General features: G+C 44.9%; 1 protein-coding gene across 3 annotated transcripts in view; it reads left to right on the forward strand.

Moving 5' to 3' along the window:
• Positions 1 to 25,410, forward strand: part of LOC126999888 (uncharacterized) — a 145,178-nt gene that overhangs the window by 58,660 nt on the left and 61,108 nt on the right. The gene's annotated exons all lie outside the window — the stretch shown is intronic.

A 25,410-nucleotide genomic window follows, 5' to 3' on the forward strand; every position in this document is an offset into this window, starting at 1 on the left:
TGTGTGTGTGTGTGTGTGTGTGTGTGTGTGTGTTCGTGGACTTGTATGTCTCTGTATAAGGTGTGTGTATAAAGTGTGTCTGTATAAAGTGTGTGTCTGTATAAAGTGTGTGTGTGTGTGTGTTCGTGGACTTGTATGTCTCTGTATAAAGTTTTCTGTGTTCATATTATTCCTTCATTCATTCAAAATTCTTAGGTTTGGCACACACACACACACACACACACACACACACACACACACACACACACACACACACACACACACAACGTAATGAGAACGATGTAAGCTGGAACATAACGACACTACAAACTCTTACGACCATGACAAAATAATGAAAGAACAACAAAAGAGTCGAGCAGTGCTGCAAAAGCTCCACCCACTAACAGCTCATCGCAACACACAGCCACGGACGGTGAACTATAATGAATGTGGCGAATAAAGTGAAAAAAAAAAAATATTACTGATCCATGATCTTCACTTCTGACTATTTGCAAGCCCTTGGTCAGCCTTCTATCTACAGTACTTGCTCCTTTCCTACTTCCTTTCTCTTTTCCTCTCTACTTCCTTTCTTTCAAAATAATAATATAATATCTTTCAAGAAGGGAATATCGAGACGCGCCCAAAAAATTAAATTACCTTTTTGTATGGCATTTACTCTTGTTCTCTGTAGTTCTGCTGGTTCAGGATTATTTTTTACATTCTTTGTTTCCTAGTTTGTCTCTCGCGCCAGAAAAAAAGAACATACATGTAACCCAAATGTCGACCTGCCAAAAAGTCAGTCATCCAGAGTGTTAATTAAAGCCAAATGACCGCGGCGGAGAAAAGTCATTGTAGCTCCACTCCAAAGGCCACCTCCTCCTAGCGCTGTGGTGGGGGGCGAGGAGGGTTATCACGGTGCTGAGGTCGCCATCATCATCATCATCATCATTGCCATCATCATCAGGCATTCCTAGTCTCTCTCTGTGTGGAATAGTGACTGGTTTCGTATGTAGACTAAACTTCCATAATCGTACATTGACTGGGCTTTATTAGAGGTGTACACTCTACGGACAGAGCATGCCGCGTTTCAATATGTCTGGGTATTTCTACCGTAGATATTTTATTTTCTCCGCGCGCGCGCTCTCTCTCTCTCTCTCTCTCTCTCTCTCTCTCTCTCTCTCTCTCTCTCTCTCTCTCTCTCTCTCTCTCTCTCTCTCTCTCTCTCTCTCTCTCTCTCTCTCTCTCTCTCTCTCTCTCTCTCTCTCTCTCTCTCTCTCTCTCTCTCTCTCTCTCTCTCTCTCTCTCTCTCTCTCTCTCTCTCTCTCTCTCTCTCTCTCTCTCTCTCTCTCTCTCTCTCTCTCTCTCTCTCTCTCTCTCTCTCTCTCTCTCTCTCTCTCTCTCTCTCTCTCTCTCTCTCTCTCGGCACGCCTCTGCATTGTTGTTTAATTAAGCGCAAATCTGCAGGTATCAGCTTGAGCGTCCCCACCTGACCGGACTGGGAACACCCTTGCTACCACAAACCCCCCTCTCTCTCCCTCTTACACACACACACACACACACACACACACACACACACACACACACACACACACACACACACCGGGCGGTATCAGTGGCTTGTAGTGGCGGCAGTCATTTAACAAAGGATGCTTCCAGCGATCTCACTGAGCGTGGCCTGTTATACTAAACCAATGCATAATAAACCTGAGTATAAGCGTATTTCCTGTTCATTAACAAAATATGTGTAGCATGCGAGATATTTTAAGTATCACAACATTTTATTCAGGAGATAATCATGCCTTGAAAAGCTTCAGAAATTACTATTTTTGCTTTGCCTATTGACAGGAGAATAATGTCAATCTAAAATATGTAACTTGATTACATGAAAGTTTTGCTGTCACATTAATATCAAATTAAAGTCATGCAGACTACTATGGGTATGGCACACGGGGTCATTTTACATTAATGAAGCAAAAGGAAATAGGGACGCATTATCAGATTTATCCAGAGCAACGTCATTTAGAGCTTTAATCTATTCATCTCTGTCTAGTTTGTCTACATAGATAGTGCTTTTACAGGCCCTTTTTTTCGTTATTTTTTTCTAGACTGCCTTGTGTGTCTTACAAAGTGCAGACTGGTATAAATAGAGGTAGAAAGATTGGTAGAGATAACGGTAAATTGTAAGCTAAGTGCCTTTCCTTCGATCTGAATTTATCTGCAGTGTGGGTGCGCCTCTTGACGGCCGTTGTTCACACACCCAACAGCCCAGAGTGTCTTGGGAGCACACGGTTGCTATCCCCAGGAGGCGCGTCACCAGCCAGGGATAGAGTACGAGAGAAAGGAATGGCGGCAGGGCTAAGTGTCACACGAAAGCTGATGACAGAGAGAGAGAGAGAGAGAGAGAGAGAGAGAGAGAGAGAGAGACAGACAGACAGACAGACAGACAGACAGACACAGACTAATGGAGACAGGCAAATGCATGTAGGCCGCCAAACTGACGAATAACTGACCCACTAAATGAGACTCACACACACACACACACACACACACACACACACACACACACACACACACACACACACACACACACACACACACAAAGAAGGAAGGCCAGGCACCACCGATAAGGCCAGCCCACCACTCTTCATGCTTCACTCTTCTTCTCGAAACAAAACAAAAAAACAGTTCTCTTCCCTCGGTCCTTGCAGCCGTTGTCTCTATTCTTGCCGCCCCAAAACTGGCTTCCACATTTTTTTACACTTGCTCTTTCTCTCCCTCTTCTGCCCCCTTTCTTCGTCACGTTATCTCTCTCTCTCTCTCTCTCTCTCTCTCTCTCTCTCTCTCTCTCTCTCTCTCTCTCTCTCTCTCTCTCTCTCTCTCTCTCTCTCTCTCTCTCTCTCTCTCTCTCTCTCTCTCTCTCTCTCTCTCTCTCTCTCTCTCTCTCTCTCTCTTTCATGACGTTCTCTCTCCTCAGCATCGTTTTGCCTTCCCCGTCATTATTTTTCCTTCGTTCTTCCTTCCTTCTTTCCTCTCCTGTCCGTTAGTCACTCCGGCCGTGGGTCCTAAACGCTGTAGCTGCGCGTGGCCTCAGTGCTCAACTTTGGAATATGTATTAGTACTTGTTTGCTTTCCTGAACAGTGTGTCGTACTGAAAAGAGTGAAAATATACCGTAACAAGAAGAAAATTTATGTTAATGGATGATTTTTTAGACGATAGTGTAGTGAAGTTTGGTGGAGTAGTGTAGTGTGGTAGTGTAGTGTAGTGGTGTAGCGTAGAATGCTGTATGAAAAAGGGGTAATGACCGTAAAGAGTTCGGGAACCACTGGACTAGGGAATGGGACCTCTGCGGCCTTTCATCTTTTTCCTTAATTGCATCCTTTCATATACAAGACTAACGGTTTGTATTTAGTCGTTTGTTTACTCTATCTGTCTGGCGTGGTTTATCTACCGACTCCTTTCCTCTTCACTAGTCGTACCCATCCCCCATTCCCTTCCCTCCCCACCTGAGATGCATACCTGCCCTCTCCCCCACACACAACCTCTCTGCCTCATGGGGTCTCCGTGCGTGCAAAGGTATACCGAGGATGTTAAGAATCCGTCGTGGGATTTACAGCAACAACAAACTTCAGACGGACGAAAATAAGTCCTTTCTTTTATTGTGATTCTCGAACTCAATTTTCCAGCGTGGATAGGACGGGACAGGATGGACGCAAGGCAGCTGGAAGGGAAGGAGGCTGCGGGATGAAACGCAACAGAATGGGACAGCATGAAATAAGATTGAGTGGAGATAAACTGTACATATGACAAAGTTTCTACAATTGGAGTTTTCAGCTTCCCATCATAACTCTTCTTACTGGAGTATATATCTGCAAGTGGAACAAAGCGGGGCGAGACGAGATGGAAAGAAGGTGACTGGAGGTTACCGAACTCATGACCCGGTTTCTCTCCCCTATTTGCGTGTTTAGCTCCGCATCAGAAGTGCTTTTTGCCTAGAGAGTGTCTGCCTCAATCCCGTCGCAGTCTCGGAAAAAGACCGATATTTTCAAACGTATCAGGGCTTACATACCCACATATGATAAAGCTTTCGTGCGCACAGGTTGTAGGTATTTCCATGGGTAGTTTTATAAGCCCAGAGACAGTTTGACAAGGCTTCTGCACTATGAATACGAGAAACACTGATGAGAACCTAACTATTGTTTTTTTGTGGCCTTTAAAAATATTTGTTATGAGAGCCGAAGGCGTTTGAGAATACGGCCCTTAGTAAGTTTCGGTTCATGAAGTCAATGGGATGCCGCTGCGAATTCAGGGCTCGGAGGGATGCTATCTGGAGTCTGGACCGCCCGCCCTACCCAGCTAATCCCGACGCACTTTCCAGCCAGCAGCGGCCTCTACACGAGCTGGCCGGCCGGCTGGTTTGCTGGCGACCGCTTATCTTATCGCGGCTGTCAAGAACATCTCAAAAAGGAGACTGCCGGACCACAAAAAACTCTTCTTAAGTCTATAGATACGGGCTGACGAAGAAAATTGTAAAGACGTGGAGGCTGGAAGAGAGGTAGAGAGAGAGAGAGAATGTTTCCGTTTTGAATTTGTATGGAACAGATGTTGGGCTTCACGGTGCATAATCTTCCTCGGACAGTTAAGCACCGCCGTCTGTCACGCTTCGGAATGTTTGGGCGAGACGGCGCGGGTCTTTCATCGCTGCTAACGGGACTTCTGGGAGGGCGGGACGGCGGGGCGGGAGGAGGCTGGGCAGTGATGGGGCCACCGTTGCCAGATTGCCCCAAAATTGTCTTCTGGGCCCCAATAACGAGACTCATTTATAGTTATCGTTAAAAAGAAGAGCTAAATCCTGATGTCTCTTGGCAATAGTTAGGCGTCAGAAACCGATGAATACTATGCTCTGAGTACGATAACTGGCAACGGTAGTCATGGGGCGGTGGTTGTGACGGAAGGCAGAGACCACTGGCGGGAGGATGAGAAGGGGTTGGAGAGGAGGGACAGTGACGGGGCAGTATTAGTGAAGGAAGACAAAAGCTAGTATGCCTAAACGAATCGCCACCTCACTTTGCCTGTTTGAAAAGCCTCTTAGAAGTTTCTGGGATTCTGGGATTTTCACGGACTGTTTTGTGATGTTACTGATAGTTTTACGTGGCTACTGCACCATGAGCGGAAAAGGTCACCCACGAAAGCCCGGTTAATCTTCTCTGTGACCTTGGAAAATAGTCGTAATGGGAGCCCGGCTGAAAGAGAATGGAAGAATTAAAGGTACCGTATTAGAAGTAGGAGGAGAGGGACTACACAAAACAGGAAAAGATGTTGAGATGAGACGGTTACTTGTAAAGAATGTTAAGGAGAAGAGAGAGAGAGGAGAAGGCTGCGGGATGGTAAGCAGTAGAGAAAACAAAGAGGAAGGAAAGAAGGAAGGAATAATAGATAAACAACCATACAATATAAGGACCACAACGCCTTTATCAGTACGTCCAACCCCATAAGGGAAAATAAGGGCGTTAAAAGAAGAAGACGAAGAAGAAGAAGCAGAAGAAAAAGAAGAAGAAGAAGATGAAAAAGAAGGAGAAGGACTTACTCATCAGTCTCTTCGCCCCTCAACAGTCCAGCCACACAGTCCCTCAGAGCCATTTAGCCATCAGCGGATAAACAGTGACGGCGCAGTGTCAGCCCGTCAGCACCTCCCTCAGCGTCTCCCGTAGTTCTAGTGAGGTGGTGGTGGCGCCATCTCGTGCCCGAAATGTACGACTTCCCCCCGATCACATAATCATGAGAAATTCGAGTTGATACACGCATTTACCGGCAACTGTTTTTGTTCTGTCGTTTTCTTTTCTTTATCTGTGGAAACTTTTCTATATTATTCCTGGAGCAGAAGATTTAAAGCAGACAGAGCTGTGCGTTTTAACAAATTTCTTACACACACACACACACACACACACACACACACACACACACACACACACACACACACACACACACACACACACACACACACACACACACACACACTTCTCCCACCATCACTCTTCATACCCTTCTCCCATTCTCTTCCTTTTTTTTCCACTGTCCTACAAGTCTTTTACCTCCTCTCAACGTCCCCTTGCTCTCCTCTGCATTGTCTTCCCCTCTCGCCCCTCCTATACCCTCAATTTTTCCCTCCTTCCTCCCTTTGTCCCCTCGTGAACTCCATTGAATATCTTAGATCTTATCAGGCCGAAGTGAATTCCCGAACGTTGCTCACCCTGCCTATCCGAAAAGGGAGTTGCAGGGGGAGATGCACATTGGTCGAGGCGAGGAAGAGGGTCACCGTAGAAAAGGAAGTGAGAAAACAAAGCTGGAAAGGAAAGGGGAAGGGGAAGGTTGGTTAGTTGAGCTGAAAGAGAATGGGAGGATTAAAGAGAATGTATAAGAAGTAGGAGGAGAGGGACTACACAGAACAGGAAAAGATGCAGAGATGAGACAGTTAGTTGTAAGGAATGTTAAGGAGAAGAGAGAGAGAGAGAGAGAGGGTTGTGGGATGGTAAGCAGTAGAGAAAGCAAAGAGGAAGGAAAGAAGGAAGGAATAATAGATAAACAAAGAAAATGGGAAAGACTAGGGTAAAAAGAGGGAGGGGAGAGAGAGAGAGAGAGAGAGAGAGAGAGAGAGAGAGAGAGAGAGAGAATATCTGGGTCAGCAGCAACACAAAGTAAGATTCACTCACAAACTTTAGGCTCGTAACACAATGCCGATCCTTGAATGATGTTGCCAATACGTCTTTAGTCTGATTGGAGGCGTGGGTGTTTCATGGACCGCCGTGTGTGTGTGTGTGTGTTTGTGTGTCCAACTGCTCTCTGCTTTTCATCTTCACACATAGACCCGCCATCTCAGACACGTTCGGCTCCCACAACAATTAATTTCAAAGCCCACAAAGGAGATGATTCGGGCTCCCGTAAGAGTTTTCCACGTTCATGGTACAGAAGCATTGTCAAACTATCACTTAACTCATGAAACTATCCATGGAAGTGCCCTCTACATCCTCTACGAAAGCCTTATCATATGGGTGTGTGTATGTGGTCTTTGGTCTATGGTCTATGTGTTTGAGATTACCGGCCATAATCTCCTCATTCTCTCCCCTTCCGCACCCGCTCATTCCCATCCGTGTTTTCTCCTTTACCGATTGTGAAACCAGAATTATTGTTTTTTGGTTCAGAATGGAAAAAAAAAATTTGGTGCGCGTCATGGTGTGAAATCATATCTTTCATCAGACGTGAAAAGCTGTGTGATTTTGTGTCGCATGAAAGTATTTTGTGCCTGCGTTTTGCTGGTATGTTAACCTTTTCGTTTTGTTTCGAGAATAGAAACTCAAAATTTGGTTATCGCGCAAAAAGAGGAAAAAGTTTTAAACATTGTGAGATTTTTTTTTCATGTGGGGCTATATCAATTTTTTGGTGACTAGAATAGAAAATTAAAACAGTTGTCGGACAAAATGTGATAAAAAAGAGTATAACAGAGAAACTTCCCTTCAGCTATATCGACTTTTTATTACTAGAGCACGAACATAGTACAGTTGGTTGTCGAACAAATTGAGATAAAAAAAAGTAAATCAGAGAACCTTTCGTTTGCTATATCGACTACAACAGAACAGAAACTTAAAGCAATTGAAACTTAAAACAGAACATAAACTTAAAACAGCTGATTTGACGAAGAGAAAAAAAAAAGTAACAGAGAACTCTTCGTCAGCAGTGGACCGTAATTACCAGACGTGTCCTCGTCCCTGGCGGATCAAAGAATAGTCGTGGCGTGGGTGAGAGTCCATTTGGTCACCCTCCACTCGCCGACCCTCGCCGCTCGTAAACTTGTCCCAGGATCAAAATAAAACCTTGAAGGGTTGTGGATCTGTCCAAACCTCCGCCATCACTTCACTTCATTAACAGCCAACCAAGACGTGTGAAAAGTTAGGGCAGACAGAGCACCAGGTGGAGAGATGAAATACGAGCACCTTTTCCGGTACAGGATGGAGAAGTGGAAAACGTTGGGATAGATCTTTGGCTTACAGTAAACTAATAATGACAAAGAATGATGATGATGGAGATGATGAGTTATTTAACCTTTGCTTAGTCAGGATGGAGAAGTGGAAAACGTTGGGATAGATCTTTGGCTTACAGTAAACTAAAAATGGCAAAGAATGATGATGATGGAGATGATAACGTACTTAATAATCTTCGCTGGGTCAGGATGGAGAAATGGGAAACGTTGGGAAAGATCTTTGGCTTGCAGTGAACTAACAATGGCTAATGCTGCTGATGATGATTGAGAAAATGACCTACCACACCTGCCATACTCGTAATGCAGCCTCGAACCTCGGACACACCTGCCACACACCTACTCATCGCCGCGTGTCGGCCGCTGAGCCACGGGATGAGCCATGCGTCAAGCGGGAGTCGAACGCTGTCACCTCCCTTTATCCCCCACCACTTCGGCCACCGCTCCACCCTGGCCCAGTATGTGTTGATTACCCTATTACCGCGCCCTCCTCCCCGTCAGTCCTTTATGAGGCTGAGGAGGCGCTGTTGAGGGAGAGATCAAGACGAAAACCTTTTAAGCCTTTCGATTACTGACGTCAGGTCGCGTTCGTTGGGCGAGGAAATTGCGTCTGTGTTGGGTTTGTTGATGAAGGTGGAAGTTTTACCTTTACCACAAATGCCGTACACTAATTTTTGGGTTCGTAGTCAGGCTCTATAGCTGCTTTGACAGGTGGGTGTGCACGACTAAAGTAAAAAAAAGGAACGAAGGTAAAAAAGAACGTCAATAGATAGGTGGATAGAATTTTTTACAGTATAGGGAACAGCTCAGGGAAGACAGAAACAAAAACCAAAAAGCCCGGTAATCGCTGCTCCAGTAAAGAGAAAAGCAGAAGAGGACAAAAAATGAAGTCAAAAGAGAAAAGCAGAAGAGGACAAAAAAAAAAGTCAATAGAGAAAAGCAGAAGAGGACAAAAAAAAAAGTCAATAGAGAAAAGCAGAAGAGGACAAAAAAAGAAGTCAATAGAGAAAAGCAGAAGAGGACAAAAAAAAAGTCAAAAGAGAAAAGCAGAAGAGGACAAAAAAAAAGTCAATAGAGAAAAGCAGAAGAGGACAAAAAAAGAACCCAAAAGAGAAAAGCAGAAGAGGACAAAAAAAGAACCCAAAAGAGAAAAGCAGAAGAGGACAAAAAAAGAACCCAAAAGAGAAAAGCAGAAGAGGACAAAAAAAAGAAGTCAAAGAGAAAAGCAGAAGAGGACAAAAAAAGAACCCAAAAGAGAAAAGCAGAAGAGGACAAAAAAAGAAGTCAAAGAGAAAAGCAGAAGAGGACAAAAAAAGAAGTCAAAGAGAAAAGCAGAAGAGGACAAAAAAAGAAGTCAAAGAGAAAAGCAGAAGAGGACAAAAAAAGAAGTCAAATTTGGATGAAGAAGTGTCTTAATACTCCTTGATAGATAGATAGATAAAGAGAGAGATACTATGTGAGTCTCTCTGTAGGCAAAGTAAGAGTGAAGGAAACAAGAAAGGGTATAAAAGTTACGGGGAACAAAAAAAATAAAGGGGAAAACTTGGTCCCCGCGGATGAAAATGCACCCCCCTCTCCCCCCTCCCCTTCCTTCCTTCTACCCTGCACCCCCTCCTCCCCCCTTCCCCTTCTCTCCTTCCCCCCTGCACCCCCTCTCCCCCCTTCCCCTTCCTTCCTTCTACCCTGCACCCCCTCCTCCCCCCTTCCCCTTCTCTCCTTCCCCCCTGCACCCCCTCTCCCCCCTTCCCCTTCTTTCCTTCCCCCCTGCACCCCCTCTTCCCCCTCCCCCTTCCTTCCTTCTACCCAGCACCCCCTCTTTCTCCCTCCCCTTCCTTCTACCCTGCACCCACTCTTTCCCCTCCCCTTCCTTCCTTCTACCGTGCACCCCCTCCTCCCCTTCCCTTCTTTCCTTCCTCCTGGCACCCCTCTCCCCCTGCACCCCTCTCCTCCTTCCCCTTCCTTCCCCTTCCTTCCACCCCTGCTCCCCCTCCTCCCCTTCCCTTCTTTCCTTCCTCCCGGCACCCCCTCTCCCCCTTCCCTTCATTCACCCCTGCACCCCTCTCCCCTTCCCCTTCCTTCCTTCCCCCTGCAACCCCTCTCCCCTTCCTTCCTTCCTTACCCCAGCACCCCTCTCCTCCTCCCCTTCCTTCCTTGCCCCCTCTCCTCCTTTCCCTTCATTCCTTCCCCTTACCTTCCTTCCTTCTACCCTGCACCCTCCTCCCCTCCCCTTCCTTCCTTCTAACCTACACCCCTCTTCCCCTTTTCCTTCCTTCCTTCCCCCTTGCACCCCTTCTCCCTCCCTTCCTTCCTTACCCCTGCACCCCCTCTCCTTCCCCTTCTTTCCTTCCTTCCGGCACCCCCTCTCCCCCCTTCCCTTCATTCCTTCCCCCCGTTGACTAGTTCGCCCTCTGAAATATCAAGTATACGACAGACAGCGGCGTTTGCTGGGGGACACAGATCCATAACCAAGTAACTGCGTACTCCTCCTTGAAGATAAAAGGAAGAATGAAGAGAGGGATACCGATATATGTTTTTCTTTATGCGATTAATCAATACAAAGGAAAATTATATGCAAATTTATTCATGGACATCTGAAACAAGCTATAAAAAGAAGTTACAGTAGGATGTCATTTACTGGTTTGCTGCATTGCTTTATTTTCTAGTTCTCTGAGACAAGGAGGAAGAGCATGCAACTTTCCTAGTAAATTATATTGTCACATCAGCCTTACTATTTAACTAGCTACCTAAGGAATCGAAGTTTGACCTAAGCCTCCCACCCCGCCTCTGCGAGTCGCCTGCTGCCCGGGATGTGTGAACTGACGGAAGGACTCAACCAGCGGCGAAGAAAATCAGTATTGTCTTAAATGTTTCTTAGGGGTTCACCTTTTACCCACTCAAGACCCTGGACCCACGTGACCGGCACAAGAGCAGCACGCGTATCACAGAGACGGATCACGCTGCAGCAGAGAAGCGAGGTTCAAGCCGCTTCCTTACTCTCTGTCTTGTTTTAAGTTGCAAGTGTTTTTAGCTATGAAGTTCCGAGAAAGAAATATCGACTTTTCTTCCTTTCGTAACTTACGTCTCCTCCCATCGAGTAACAGAAAGTACTCTCGCACTTTTCCAAACTGCGCTAAGCTTTTGAACTTTTGGGGACCCTGAAGGGGAAAGAAACCGTGAGCTAAGCGCACACGTAACCGCTGTAAAGTGTGGTGTCTTAAAAGGAGTTTGTGAAAAGAAAAAATGGGGGAGAAATGACAGGAAAGAATTTAGAAATACTGACAGACAGACAGACAGAGACAGACAGACAAGTAGGCAGGCAGGCAGGCAGGCAGCCATGAAGAAGTGCAGACTGACGACAATTTTGAAGGAGTGAGCAGTAATGTGAGTCCAATATAATAGTTTATAATTTTGTCAACACGTTTGTTTTCGCGGCTCTGGTTTAGTTTAAATATATGTGATTCCGTTAGGCCACGCAGCGCGACGCAGCCAAGGCTTGAGATACACAAGATGCTCAAACAAAGAGGACGGACCATCACTGACTCATTCGTTAGGCTCCTTCAGCATCCTGTCCCACCCCGGGCACAAAGGGACCCCGAAACTCCCTCCATGCTGGATGAAATGTATCACTCACATGTGAGACAAAACTCTACCCTTCGGTGAGTGGATCGTAGATTTTTTTATGTGTAAAACATTCAGAGACTGTATATGGATCCCGTCCTTCATATCGGGCTATGTACAACAGCTGGAACAGTAAAGATACGGCACTCTGCACGGCCCAGCCTTCTCTCGTACGCACTGCATGCATCTCGATTTCTCCGGACACGGTTTGCGGCGGAGCAGAAGATATTATTCTTTCTTGCATTCTGACCCGTCTACGTTTACATGACGGCTGTGCTGCCTGGCACCACACCTGCGGCCCGCGTGTGCTTAATATGCATATTCGTTTGCATGAATACTGATGGCGCGCGGCAGGACGGGAGGCACGCGAGGTGTCCAGCACGTTGTTTCGAGCTTTTGCTGAACCAGCGGCTCGGTGCGTTGTGCAGACCGAAGGCGCCGCGGCGGGGAAGTACCACCGGGGAGGGGGATGGTCCGGGGCAGCGCTGTGCCTGGAGGGGGAGAAGTCTGGCAGGGCCATAAAGCTGAGGCCAGACCAGATTATACCGAGACATAAAACACCGGGGACACATTCTGGCCTGTTGCTCCGGCCGGGCGGCGGCGTCTGCACACGCTTGGGGTGGCGGGCAGATGCCGGCGCCCACACGCACTGGAAAAAGGCACATTGGACTCAGGCTCTGTCCTGCCACGTGGTAGCCTAGCATGGTAAGGTTCTAGCCTCGCTCAGGTCAAAAGATTTTTCCGTTAACAGTTTCTGTCTTCCCTTCAGCACAGGGGAATGGGGGTTGCTTGGTGTGGGGGGTCCCAGCAGTACCCTTTGATCGGCTTCCGGGGGAGTACTGGCCTGTGATCGTGAGTACAAATACGTTATTAGGATGTGGTGAATTACAGAAACATCACACACACACACACACACACACACACACACACACACACACACACACACACACACACACACACACACACACACACACATACCTTTTCATCTTATTAATTAATTTCATGTCCATAAGCTTAACTCATGGTTATTCAGTTTTGGGTCACAGTCCTTGCGGCTCTTTAGAACAAAGATCCAGTACTCTAGCTTGTAACACATTGTTGCAAACAGTATCCGTGATGCAACGCGACACACTGACTTGAACATCATTGGTATACTGTTACAACTTTTTTTTTATTCTGTTAGCATTAGAAGTCTGTTGCAAGTCCAAACCGGAAGACAGGTTTATGCCTCCTGTTCCACTTTAGGTCCACTAGCGCATCGTGCAGACAAATTATTCATCGCGTGTCGTGGCCGAGGCCCCGGCGAGGCTCAGCGCCCCGTCTGCTTTATGGCGGCGGCGAGGCCTGGGGCTCAGGAGGCTCGGGGCGCGTCGCCGGGCTGAGGAGCAGGGAATAAAAACGTCGCCCTCGCCGTCCTCGCCTCATAGTACACGGCTGCCACGTCTTGTCCCTTTGTCTTGTGGCTGAAGCATCCTTGTGGTGCCATCGTGTGTGTGTGATTGTGTGTGTGTGTGTGTGTGTGTGTGTGTGTGTGTATATGTGTCCATTCCTCGGCGCTGCATGGCCCTGTCCGTGGCCTTTGTTGAGGGCCGCCGATCAAGCTTTCATGGCCTCTGTCCTCGTGGCGTGGTCTTGGCGCCTTGCCGCTCTCACACTCACACGTGTCACTTTATCCCTCGGCTTTTATTGATTGGCTGCCTCGCGCCACCTCACCTGCTTCAAATTTTAAGGTCCTAAAACTCTTCGTATCTTTCTTTCTACGCATTTTTAAGTTTATTTCAGTGTAACGAGACAGAAATAGCGATTACCGATAAAATTGATTCCATGATGTGCCAAACCTTCGATATCTTACCCCTTTACGCAGCCTTCTCTAAACTCTCATTGCATTCTGATTTTCGAGATATTTTTTACATTTTCAGCAGCATAACGTAACATGAGAGACCATATTCTTAACCTTCTCTTTACGATAACTTTAGATCAATCATAATCATCCTCTCTCAGCTCAATTCTCTTCCTCTTTATTTCTCTCCCAACATTTATTTACAGCAACTTAAAAACTTTCAAGAAGGGAAGGAGCATCAGGTCACTTCTAAGTCAACCTGATTCTGCTTGTTCCGTGTCCCTTTACGTTGACCTTCGCAAGACTACATTATGAGTATTTTATCTTCTCTCTCAGGAATGAAACCCGAGAGAGAAGATAATTTACTCACATCTTTACCAAACATCCACCAGCAAAATTATCAAAGAGTTAAATCCCTTTCGAGTCGGTTTGAGTAAGTGTGAGTATAGGTTTAGCCAGCACGGAGGTCTTAAGGTCAACAGGGAAACGTGACCTTGACCCCTGACCCGTGCGAGGCGGTGTAGAGGCGTCATCGAACTCCCCTCAGCATCGTCTTAGATCCCTGACAACAGAGATTCCTCCTCCGCATCCTCATCCTGCCTACTGCTGCACCTCATCCTCCTTCTCGCACTACTAACACTACTACTACTACTACTACTATTGGTGGGGAGAGGGGAGCGTAAGGCAGTGACCCGGGGCTTTGTTTTGAGTCTGTGTCTGTCTGTCTGTTGATGGAAGACTCCGCTGTGTCTTCAAGGCTTCGGGCTGAGATTGGATATTTCGGTACAAGTGTTTCCATGCTCATCCTGCTTTCGTTCTTATCTTCTTTTTCTTTCTTTTTTGTTTCTTGTTTCCATCTTCGTCATCCCTCTCTCCGTCTCTCTCCTTTCTCTCTCTCTCTTGCTCGATCTCTGTTTGCTAGCTTCGTTTTTACTCAGAATCTCTCTCTCTCTCTCTCTCTCTCTCTCTCTCTCTCTCTCTCTCTCTCTTTCCTTCCCTCGCTGTTTTCCTTTTCCAGTTTCTCTTTTTTTCATTCATTTTTCAATCTGTTTTCTTTTTTTTATGTGTGTGTGTTTGTGTGTTCTCTTCTTTTGTGTATTCTTGTTTTCTTTATCTTTCTTTCCTTGCTCGTACAGTTTTTCTTTTCATTCTTCTTTATTCATTTTTCTTTTCTCTTTTTTTTTCCTCCTCCTCCTCCTCCTCCTCCTCCTCCTCCTGCTCCTGCTCCTACCACCTATCAGTTCTTGGTTTGTATATTTCACGATTCTCTCTCTCTCTCTCTCTCTCTCTCTCTCTCTCTCTCTCTCTCTCTCTCTCTCTCTCTCTCTCTCTCTCTCTCTCTCTCTCTCTCTCTCTCTCTCTCTCTCTCTCCAACTATTCCTCTATATATACACCATTTTCCTTTCTTCTTTCTTCTTCCATACTTTCTTCGTCTGTTTCTGCTCCCTTCCCATTCTTTCTTGGCTGCCTCTCTTCCTCTTTCCTCCGTCGATGACAGAGGTAGTCAGGAGGCCAAATATTTATCCTGCCCTCAGCGGCGGGGAAGAGAGAGTCCGCTGTGTCTGTCTATTGCTTTGACCGCTCTCTCCCTCCCTCTTTCTCTATCTCTCTCTCGGCAACCCGTCGAGGGAGGCGAAGAAAAGAAGGGTAAGAGAAAAGACGTGAGGGGAGCCGGAGAAAGAGAGAGGAAAGAAAAGTAAATACGAGAAGCTGCGGCGGCGTGTAGGTAGAGGTGGGCGAGGGAAACAAAGCGAAGGAAGGGAGGGAGACGGAAACCCGAAAAGGGAGGCGAAGAAAAAGAGAGGCATCGAGTCTCCTGGCACACTGTTGCTTGCTGCCACCGCCCCCTTCCTTGCAAGCTCGAGCCGCCCCGCCTTCCGACTCCTCCTTCAAGACCTTCTGAACCTCCTCCTCTTCCTCCTCCTCCCTCCTGACGATGCTGCCTTATGCTTCTCTTTTGTTGTTCTTTTCCTTTTTCTTCTTCGTCTTGTTCTTGTTCGTATTTCATTTTCATTTTCTTCTTTTTTTCTTTTTCTTTCTCTTCTTCTTTTAATTTTGCTGCTACTGTTATTGCTGTTACTACTATTACTGGTTCTTTGTCTTCTTTTTCTTCGCCTTTTTCATCCTCTTATTTTCATTTTTATTCTTTTATTTTATCTTTATCTCTTCTTTTTCTTCCTCCTCCTCTTCTTCCTCCTTCTTTCTGTTCCTCAACTGCTATTGAAATGTATCTAAACATTTATACAGCTGACCTTGGTGTGGTTAGGCGTGGGAAAACTGATTCATATGCTTCGTTTCCTTATGTTCTTAACCTTTAGATCATGACTAGGTACACTGGTGGAAGTTAACCTCCTGTGAATTAGCATAAAAAAACGTTCTTGAGCCCCGTTTTCTTTTTGTTATTCTTCAGCTGTGACTTTAAAATTTTAGGTGTATTTGAAGAGATTACTTTGTGGTTAAACACGAGACAAAAAAAAGGAAGGAATAAGAAATGCATCAAAATTCATCATGGTTTAAAAATAACCTAGAATAAAAAAGGAGATAAAAAGGAAAAGACGAAAGGGAGGAGACACAAACAGACAGAAAAAAAAGCATGTATTCAGTGGAGGTAAATGAAATGGAGAGAGAGAGAGAGAGAGAGAGAGAGAGACCCGTGATGGAAAGGCAGAGGAGAAAAAAATACCACCACATGTAAAAAACGTGAAAGAGAGAGAGAGAGAGAGAGAGAGAGAGAGAGAGAGAGAGAGAGAGAGAGAGAGAGAGAGAGAGAGAGAGAGAGAGAGAGAGAATAAGAAGGAAAGGAAGGATGGAAGGATGGTTGGAAGGAGTCTTGTTTGCCGCTTCTCTGACTAATTTCCATCAGTGTAATGAGCTCGCCTTATTATGTCGACGGGGCGGGGCGAGGCGGGGCAGGAGGAGGCGCTGACAGAGGGCAGACGGCGGCCAGGCTTCAAGGAATAAACTAATTACAGAGTTGAATTCATAATAAGACTCAAAATTCCTTCTTTACGGTGAGATGGTCTGTGCTGAGGGAAGATAGGTACACAGAGAAGGAGGAGGAGGAGGAGGAGGAGGAAGAGGAGAGGGAGGAGGTGGGGAAACGGAGGAGGGAGAAAACTAGGAAGAATAACATTAGGAGGATAAGGAAATGGGAGAAAAAATAAGTAGACGGATAACAAGGAGAAAGAATTGAAGAGAAGGAGGAGTAGGAGGGCGAGGAGGAGGAGCAGAGATAACTAGGAAGAATAGCATTAGGAGGATAAGGAAATGGAATAAAATTGGAAAGATGACAAGGAGGAATAGGAGGAGGAGTTGAAGGCAAAATCAAACGAGTGAATAACTGTAGGAAGGGATGACAGGAAGGAATAAGAGGAGGAAGAGGAAGAGGAGGAGGAGGAGGAGGAGGAGGAGGAGGAGGAGGAGGAGGAGGAGGAGGAGGAAGAGGAAGAGAAGCAGGAGGAGGAGGGATAGACATTAAGTTTGTAACGAAAGTGAACCAAGCTGCAGACACCTATAGTTTAATAAATGTAAAATAGGTGTAGGTAACAAATGATGATGATGATGATAATGATGATGATAAGAGCAATCTATCTATCTATCTATTTACTTATGTTTATCTATCCCACCATCCTTTTCTATTCCGTCTCTTTCCATTCCTTCTTCTCCTTACCACGCCTCTTCGTCCCCGCTAATAACATACCTTTATCGGTCAATCCATCTATCCATCCATCAGTTTATCTATCTTGTTACCTATCCTTCTAACCCCATATCTATTCTGTCTTTTCATTTTCTCCTTTTATGATCTATCTCACCACCTCTCTACCTATCTACCTACCTACCTGTCTATCCATCTATCTGTCTAGTTGTCTTTCTATCTCTCTATATGTTTATCTGTTTATCTATCCCTGCATCCCTCTCTCTATCAAGTCTTTTTCTTACTCTTCCTTCCTCTCCTTGCGTCCTTGTCCGCGCTAATAGCCTCCCTTTATCCATCAATCTGTCTATCCATCCCTCAGTTTATCTATCTCGTTACCTATCTGATCAGTCATCTATTCTTCTGACCCCATATCTATTCTGTCTTTTCACTTTCTCTCTCTTTCTTTCTCTCGCCTCCTCTCCACCTAACTACCTACCAACCTGTCTATCCATCTATCTGTCTAGTTGTCCTTATATCTATCTATGTGTTTATCTGTTTATCTATCCCTCTATCCCTCTCTCTATCAAGTCATTTTTTACGCTTCCTTCCTCTCTTTGCTTCTATCTATCTATGTGTTTATCTGTTTATCTATCCCTCTATCCCTCTCTCTATCAAGTCTTTTTTTACTCTTCCTTCCTCTCCTTGCGTCCTCGTCCCCGCTGATGACCTCCCGTCCATTAGGTGAAAGGGGAACCTCCAGAAATTGCTTCCTGTCCAAACCAACATGACCACGATCGAGACCCGCCGACCTTCTTCCTTCGTTTATTTCTTATTTAATTCACTCGGCTTCTCTTACTCCTTGCGTCTCCTCTTCACCTTCTCTTTTGGTCTTCTCTTCATCCTTGCCGTGTCTCCTCTTCTCCTCTTTATGTCCTCTTCATTTCTCTTTCTCTACTCGTTTCATCTTCTTCTCTCTTTCTCTCCTCGTTTCCTCTTCTCTTTGTGTCTTCTCTTCTCCTCTTTTTCGCATCTCCTCTCCACCGTCTCCTATTATTCTTTTCTAACCTTGTATGCATTTATTGTTTTTTTTATTATTTATGATCTGTTTTTTAATGCACTGGTGGTGATGGACCGTATGGCAACCGGGAGTGAGAGAGGCAGGAAGGAAGGGAGCTGTTTTCACTTTCACGGTTTTTGTCGCTGACGTGCTTAACGATCAGGCCGGTGGATGTCACAGTGAGGCCTAATATCTGGCATCGTTTTCGGTGGGAGATGGTGTTGCCTTGTATTTGTATGTCGTTGATTATTTTTCGTGCCTAGTGCGACCACTGAGAACTTGTTAATGTTTGTTTTGATCTTTCTTTTTTTTTCGAACGCGTTGAGTCTGTTCGCTTCCGGCACAACAAGGGCGTCGTGGTCGTTCAGGGTACCGTTGGAGGTCACTATTTGGAGAGAGAGAGAGAGAGAGAGAGAGAGAGAATCTGTCTTGCTCTACTTCTTTTATCCTGTCTTGTCGATCCTGATGTCACCAACGCCGCTACTCCGACCACGAATAGCTTTCTTTATCGGGCTCTTTTTTCCTTCCTATTTTCTTCCACTCCATTTCCTTCTCCAAATCTTTATAAACCTCCACCTCTTCAATCTCCTTCTCCTATAGATTTCCTTCTTTTTATATATCTCCTCTTCCTCTTCTATCTCCTTCTTCTCCTCGTTCTCTTCATCTGTTCTTTTCCGGTAACCTTTCTAGCTTTATCCTACTCTTTTTTTCTTCCTTCTCCTTTTCCAATTCCATCTCTATCTCATTTACTCCCTTCTCCTCTTCATATGTACACCTCCTCTACCTCTTCTCTCTCTCTCTCTCTCTCTCTCCTCTCTCTCTCTCTCTCTCTCTCTCTCTCTCTCTCTCTCTCTCTCTCTCTCTCAACCATTCTCTCTCTCTCTCTCTCTCTCTCTCTTAAGGTCTCTCTCTCTCTCTCTCTCTCTCTCTCTCTCTCTCTCTCTCTCTCTCTCTCTCTCTCTCTCTCTCTCTCTTGATCTTGATCTTGATCTTGATCTTGATCTTCCTATTTATCTATCTATCTACCTACTATCATTTCTTCGTTGTGTTTTGCTTATATATTTACTTCCTTATGTTCTTTCTTTTCTTTAATAATCTAGCCTTTATCATCTTTCCCTTCATATTTATCAATCTCCCTTTTTCTGTCTTGTCTGTTACTTCCCTCTTCTCCCTTCCTCTGCCTTTCGCTCCTTTCCACTCGCTTTTCAGCTTTTCATCCATATATTTTCTTCTGTCCTTTCTTTTCATTCATAATCTATTCAGTCACTTCTCTCTTACTTTATTTCCACTCCCTCATTTAGTTATTCATTCATTTACCTACTCACTCACTCACTCACTCACTCACTCGCTCCCTTACTCATCTTTTTATCAATTTCCCTTCGTGTGTTTTGCTTGGGCCAGGACGTGGGGATCGAAAAGAGGCAGAAGCAACACCAGCACCACCGTAAAGCAAGCAATCGAAGGCTGCCTCCCCGGAAATGACTCGCCGCGGGGGCCAAGGCGAGGGAGAGAAAGACGAAGCTCGCCCTCGCCTTCGCCCTCGCCCGTCCTCTTGCTCTTAACTCTCTAACTTGCTCGTCTAACTTCCTTTGCCGGGTCTTCCTCTCGCTCTGACTTTGTTTCAGCGCTGGACCCGAAAAAGTGTGTGGCTCTCGTGAATTCTTTACAGGTCATTAGAGACGCCGAGTAGCGCTTCTGTCTTTGTGATAATGCATGATGACTTTGATTTTGTAAGGGAAGTGCGTGGAATGTTGATGCTGTCTCTATATCCATCTACTTATTTGTTTATCTATCTCTTAAGCTTATTCGGGGACTCTGATTTTGTAAGGGAAGTGCGTGGAATGTGATGCGCTCTCTATATCGATCCATCTATCTGTTTATCTATCTCTTAAGCTTACTTGGGCTAAAGCTTATTCGGGGACTTTGATTTTGTAAGGGAAGTGCGTGAAATGTGATGCGCTCTCTATATCGATCCATCTATCTGTTTATCTATCTATTAAGCTTATTTGGGCTAAAGCTTATTCGGAGACTTTGATTTTGTAAGGGAAGTGCGTGGAATGTTGATGCTTTCTCTATATCGATCCGTCCATCTGTTTATCTATCTATTAAGCTTATTTGGGCTAAAGCTTATTCGGGGACGGTACTGACTGGGGATCGCAAGCTCAGAGCGTGATCAGACCATGGTGGATCAAACACACGTACGCACACATTCCTCCACGTGTCCCTTTCTATCAAATGTCACACGAGCCTCGGACTGAACTCTGATTAGCACCTCCAGGACGACCGATAGATGCTGCTGCCCCGGCGACGCACCACCGACACGCACCGCCCGACACCCTCCCCTCCCTCTCCCACCTCCCACGGACTATACAGCCTCTCCTCCCCCTCTCCTCTCTCCCCCCCCCCCCCACACACACACCTTCCTCCTGTACTCTTCTGTTTGTGATTTTGTTTGTGATACTTATGTTTTTCAGCCTAACGAATGCCAAAATAAATATCACACTGTTTATTACTGTTATCGTCGTTATTATTACACACACACACACACACACACACACACACACACACACACACACACACACACACACACACACACACACTGCATAACTTAGTCTCACAGGAACGTCAACTCTTCAACTAAGTTTCCACCTTTTTTCTTCTTCTTTCTCTTTAACAAAATTTAAGTGGCTAAAGAAGTTTTACGCTTTCTTTTTTTTAATGCGTATTTACTTATTTCCTTTACCTTCATCCCTGTCAGGTTCATAAGGTCACCACGTGCAGTGATTTGTTCTAACGAATGTGGAGCTATCTAGGACACTTCATTACAAAGACGTTTCATTGTCGAGTCCATGTCTTGTTACGTTCTCATTGTTTATATTTATTGTCACTCGTTTATCTTCGACTGTCTGTCCTCGTCCTCCTATGGTTAACTTATACATATTGTTCCACACATGCACCAACACTTATATGTCATCTACACTACACAACATTCATATACACGCATATACACACAAACACCTTTTCTATGTGTTGTGTTTGTCTTAATGACCTGTTTGTATTGTGAATAAATAACCCTGACGGATACTGACTTTTTGTATCCGTGAACCAATTGGCATCAGAACACTCACTTAACCACCAACAGACGAACATAGATGAGTGTATGAATTATCTTCTTGTCTTGCCCAAAAACGAAATACCTATGCTCTACATTCAACTACAGAACCCCTGAGAACCAGATATAATACTGATAACTGTAATTGTTTTCTATTGTGCTTCATTATTTTCAAGTCCCCCATAAATTCAATGTTGTCTTTGTAATTTTCCTCATCTCCGTGTTAAGATACTAGAGGATCCGTGAAAGCCAGAAACGTTATTAAAAGAAGAAAGTATTTGTGGTTATACATCTTTTTTTTTCAGGTTCTCAAAAAAAAAAATGTCAGTGTAATTTATCAACGTATGACCTTGACCCACCCGAGTGAATTCCCTTCTGCCTTAGCGGCCCACGTTCTCTATACCATTCTGCTTAATATCCTGAAAGTAAAGTCCTGTTTCATGTCGGCCGGCGCGTGTGTTATGCATGACATATTGATGGATCACAGACACAAACACTATAGTGGCGCGCCGACTGAAATGCAAGTTCCCGATGTTCTCCATTTCCACGCAAACCGGTCTAGTCTTCAGGATTTAGTTTTCCATTGTGACGGAGTTGTATCTTTTCCTGTCTAAAACGTGTTGTTGACATGTTCCCTACACTTGTATATATCCAGTTTTGTTATACTTTTCCCGTCCGTTGCCAATGCTTTCCAACGACATCTTTGTTTTATCAGTTCTTAATTCGTGGGCCTCATTATATTTTCTTTACCTTTTGTTTCATTTTTAATCACATGGTTGTGTTCATTGTGGTCTGGAATAACCCATCCGTCAAGTTCTTTGTGTTGGCTTCGTCCTGCAGTATTTTTGTGGAATGCCTGTAATGAACGAGGCTTTCAAATGCTCCCAAGACTTCATATGTAACCTGACTGAGCGATGACACACACACACACACACACACACATACACACACACACACACGCACCTTAACCAGCGTCCTCACCACTTACCGCTTACAATGAGACAAAATCGATAGTAATTAATCTCTCTCCCCCTTTCTCTTTCTTTTCTCTTGATATATTTACCTATCCATCTCTATCTATCTATCTATTCATCCCCCCATCCCCCCCCCATCCCCGCCCAGTACAGCTAAGACACACGACACACACCACCACTTGCCCGCCGAGATAAGTCAAGCAGCTACTCGAGGGGGACGGAAACAGGAGAGCACAGCTTGACATTATTACCCCGCACTGCCTCGAGGCCCACCAGTAGCAACACACACACACACACACACACACACACACAACGCCTGGATTGCTTACCTGATTCCCTTTCACCTCTCTCTCTCTCTCTCTCTCTCTCTCTCTCTCTCTCTCTCTCTCTCTCTCTCTCTCTCTCTCTCTCTCTCTCTCTCTCTCTCTCTCTCTCTCTCTCTCTCTCTCTCTCTCTCTCTCTCTCTTCCCTCTTTTATATCCCCGTACAAAATGCAAACCTCGTAGAATGTAAGGGAGGCAGAGAGAGAGAAAAAGAGAGAGAGCAGCACAGCACTAAAATAAATATATACACACTAAACTAAAATGTCCAGAAATAACAACAAACCCGGACCTCTGAGCGTGGAAAGGGAGAGAAAGAAAAGTTGAATAAACATGGTTGAGACTGAGAGGGAGGGAGAGCGGGATCAAGTGGACCGCTTAATCTAGCAAATTGTCGCTATCACCAGACGCGGGGAACGAGGAGGAGGGAGGAGGGAGGGAGAGGAGGAGAAGCGAGAAGAGAGGGAGGGAGGAGAGGGTAAGATAGCGGCCAATACCACAGCAAAAAGGGAGAGTCGGGGGAATAAGGAGGAAGAAAGGGAAGAATGAGAGAAGAAACAAGAAGTATATGGGAATAAGGAAAATGAGGAGAGAAGGAAATAGGGAAAAAGAATGGTGAGGGAGACTACGGGAATGGAGTGCAGAATAATAGCCAATATGAGAGACAAGAAGCAGGGAGAATAGAGAGGAAGGGAGAAAAGGGAGAGAAGAGAGGGCATGAGAAGGATAACAAGGGAGAATATGGGAATGGGGCGCAAGATAACAAGCAGAAGGAAAGACGAAAGAAAGGGAGGATATTGTGGAAGGGAGAATAGAGAGGAAGGGAGAAAAGGGAGATAAAAGAGGACATCAGGAAGATACCAAGGGAGAATATGGGAATGGGACACACGATACCAAGCAACACGAGAGACAAGAGAAGGGAGGATATGGAGGAAGGGAGTATAAGGAGAGAAAGGGAGAAGAAGAGGTAGGGAGAAAAGGGAGAGAACAGAGGACATGAGGAGGATAACAAGGGAGAATATGGGAATGGGACGCAACATAACTTCCAACACGAGAGACAAAAGAAAGGGAGGATATGGAGGAAGGAAGTATAGGGAGAGAAAGGGGCAGATAAAGGGAAAGACATATAATATGGGAATGGAGAGCAAGATAACAGCCAATACCACTAACAGGGGGGAAGGAGGCAGGATAGAAGGGGAAATTGAGAGGGGGAAAGAGGACAAGAAATATGGAGAGGATCGATCGAGGGAAGGAATGAGCGAGGGAAGAATGCGAAAAAAAATAATAAAATAAGCCTGTTCGGAAAGATAACCAGGTATTGGGATGAAAAATAAAGGCGAATAAATATAAAGAAAAATGAGACGTAAATGCACTAAAGGAAGATCATAAACCCTGTACATAAATATTTCTGACTGGGAGGAGAAAGAATTCGTGTGGAAAAAATGTCATAAAAAAAATAATAAAAAATCAGAGGAACGCCCACAAATTTTAGTAGCTGTGTGGACTTGTGTGGATTTCTGAGCTTTAATTTTACATGTTCAAAGGATGTCAGTGTAGTTTTTTTTTTTTTTTTTTTGTGTGTGTGTGTCCATTGGTGCTCTTCCTTTTTTTTACAGCAAAGGAGACAGTTCAAGGGAGCAAAGAAAAATATTAAAAAAAAAAGCCTGCTACTTACTGCTCCTGAATAGAGGTCAAAGGAGTGGCCAAAAAGAGAGGTCAATTTCGGGAGGAGAGGTGCCCTGATACCCTGTTGTTCATATTATTATTAGCGATTGTTTTGTGCGACAGTTGAAGCCCGAAGATGAAAGTACAATCGATAACTTCAACAGCCTTCCCTCATCAGTATTTCCTCCTGCCTATGGCTTGACCTCTTTCAGAAGGAGAGTATCAAGACACCTCTCCACCAACGTTACCAGATTATCGTACCCATAACATTGTACTTTCCGGTTTCTGACCCATAAGTATCGCAAAAAAGAGCATCAATAATTACCGATTTTTACGATAACTATAAATACATGTCGTTATCTTTGTGTGTGCGATAGTTTGTGGTCAGAAATCGGCAAAAATAATACGCCAAGTACGATAATTTGGTAACGTTGCTCTCTAGTCTCCACACAAAATTGACCTCTCTTCTGGCCACTCTCTACTTTTATCTTGTCCTAGGAGCACCATTTAGCTGGCTTTTTTCTACACCTTTTTATGCCCTTGAGCTGCTTCCTTTCCTGTAAAAAAAAGGATTGTTATTATATGTTTAGGCTCATTGACGGTCTGTTGTCGATGTTGGTTGTGGTTCCAGACAGATACTATTTAACCCGGTAGCTGCAGGGATCATGTTTCTTAAAGGTCCCTCTAAGCGAGAAAAATGAGAAAAAATCATCACTCACGCAAACCATTTCATATCATATCAGCGCATTTGTGATTAGTTTATGCATCATCTGTTTTGTGGGGTTTATATCATGGTAAAAATGTGGCCCGTCGCTGGTACACGGTAAAGCCACAAATTCTGCTACCGGGTTAAAGAAGGAAGTGTATTCAACGACTTCAAGGGATTGTTTTTAAGTGTTGGAGTCTAATGGTCCTCTGTTATTGTTAGTGATTGTGGAATGGAAGTTATTGAGCTTCAGGAATTGTCATTGTGTTATGTCATTGTGTTAGTGATTTTTTAGTGCGTAATATTTTAGCACCTAAAGTTGGAAGCGTCAAAGCAATACCCACTGTTCTGCCAAACGAGCGCAAGAAGAATTAAGAACCTGTGTGAAAGTCCTCCACCTTCCATATTAACCCACGTCACCAGCAACCAAAAATAGAGAGGACCCAGAGTTCTTGGAAGCACTACATCTGAG

Source organism: Eriocheir sinensis, chromosome 17 (genome assembly GCF_024679095.1).
Source record: "Eriocheir sinensis breed Jianghai 21 chromosome 17, ASM2467909v1, whole genome shotgun sequence".
Taxonomy (NCBI): Eukaryota; Metazoa; Arthropoda; class Malacostraca; order Decapoda; family Varunidae; genus Eriocheir; species Eriocheir sinensis.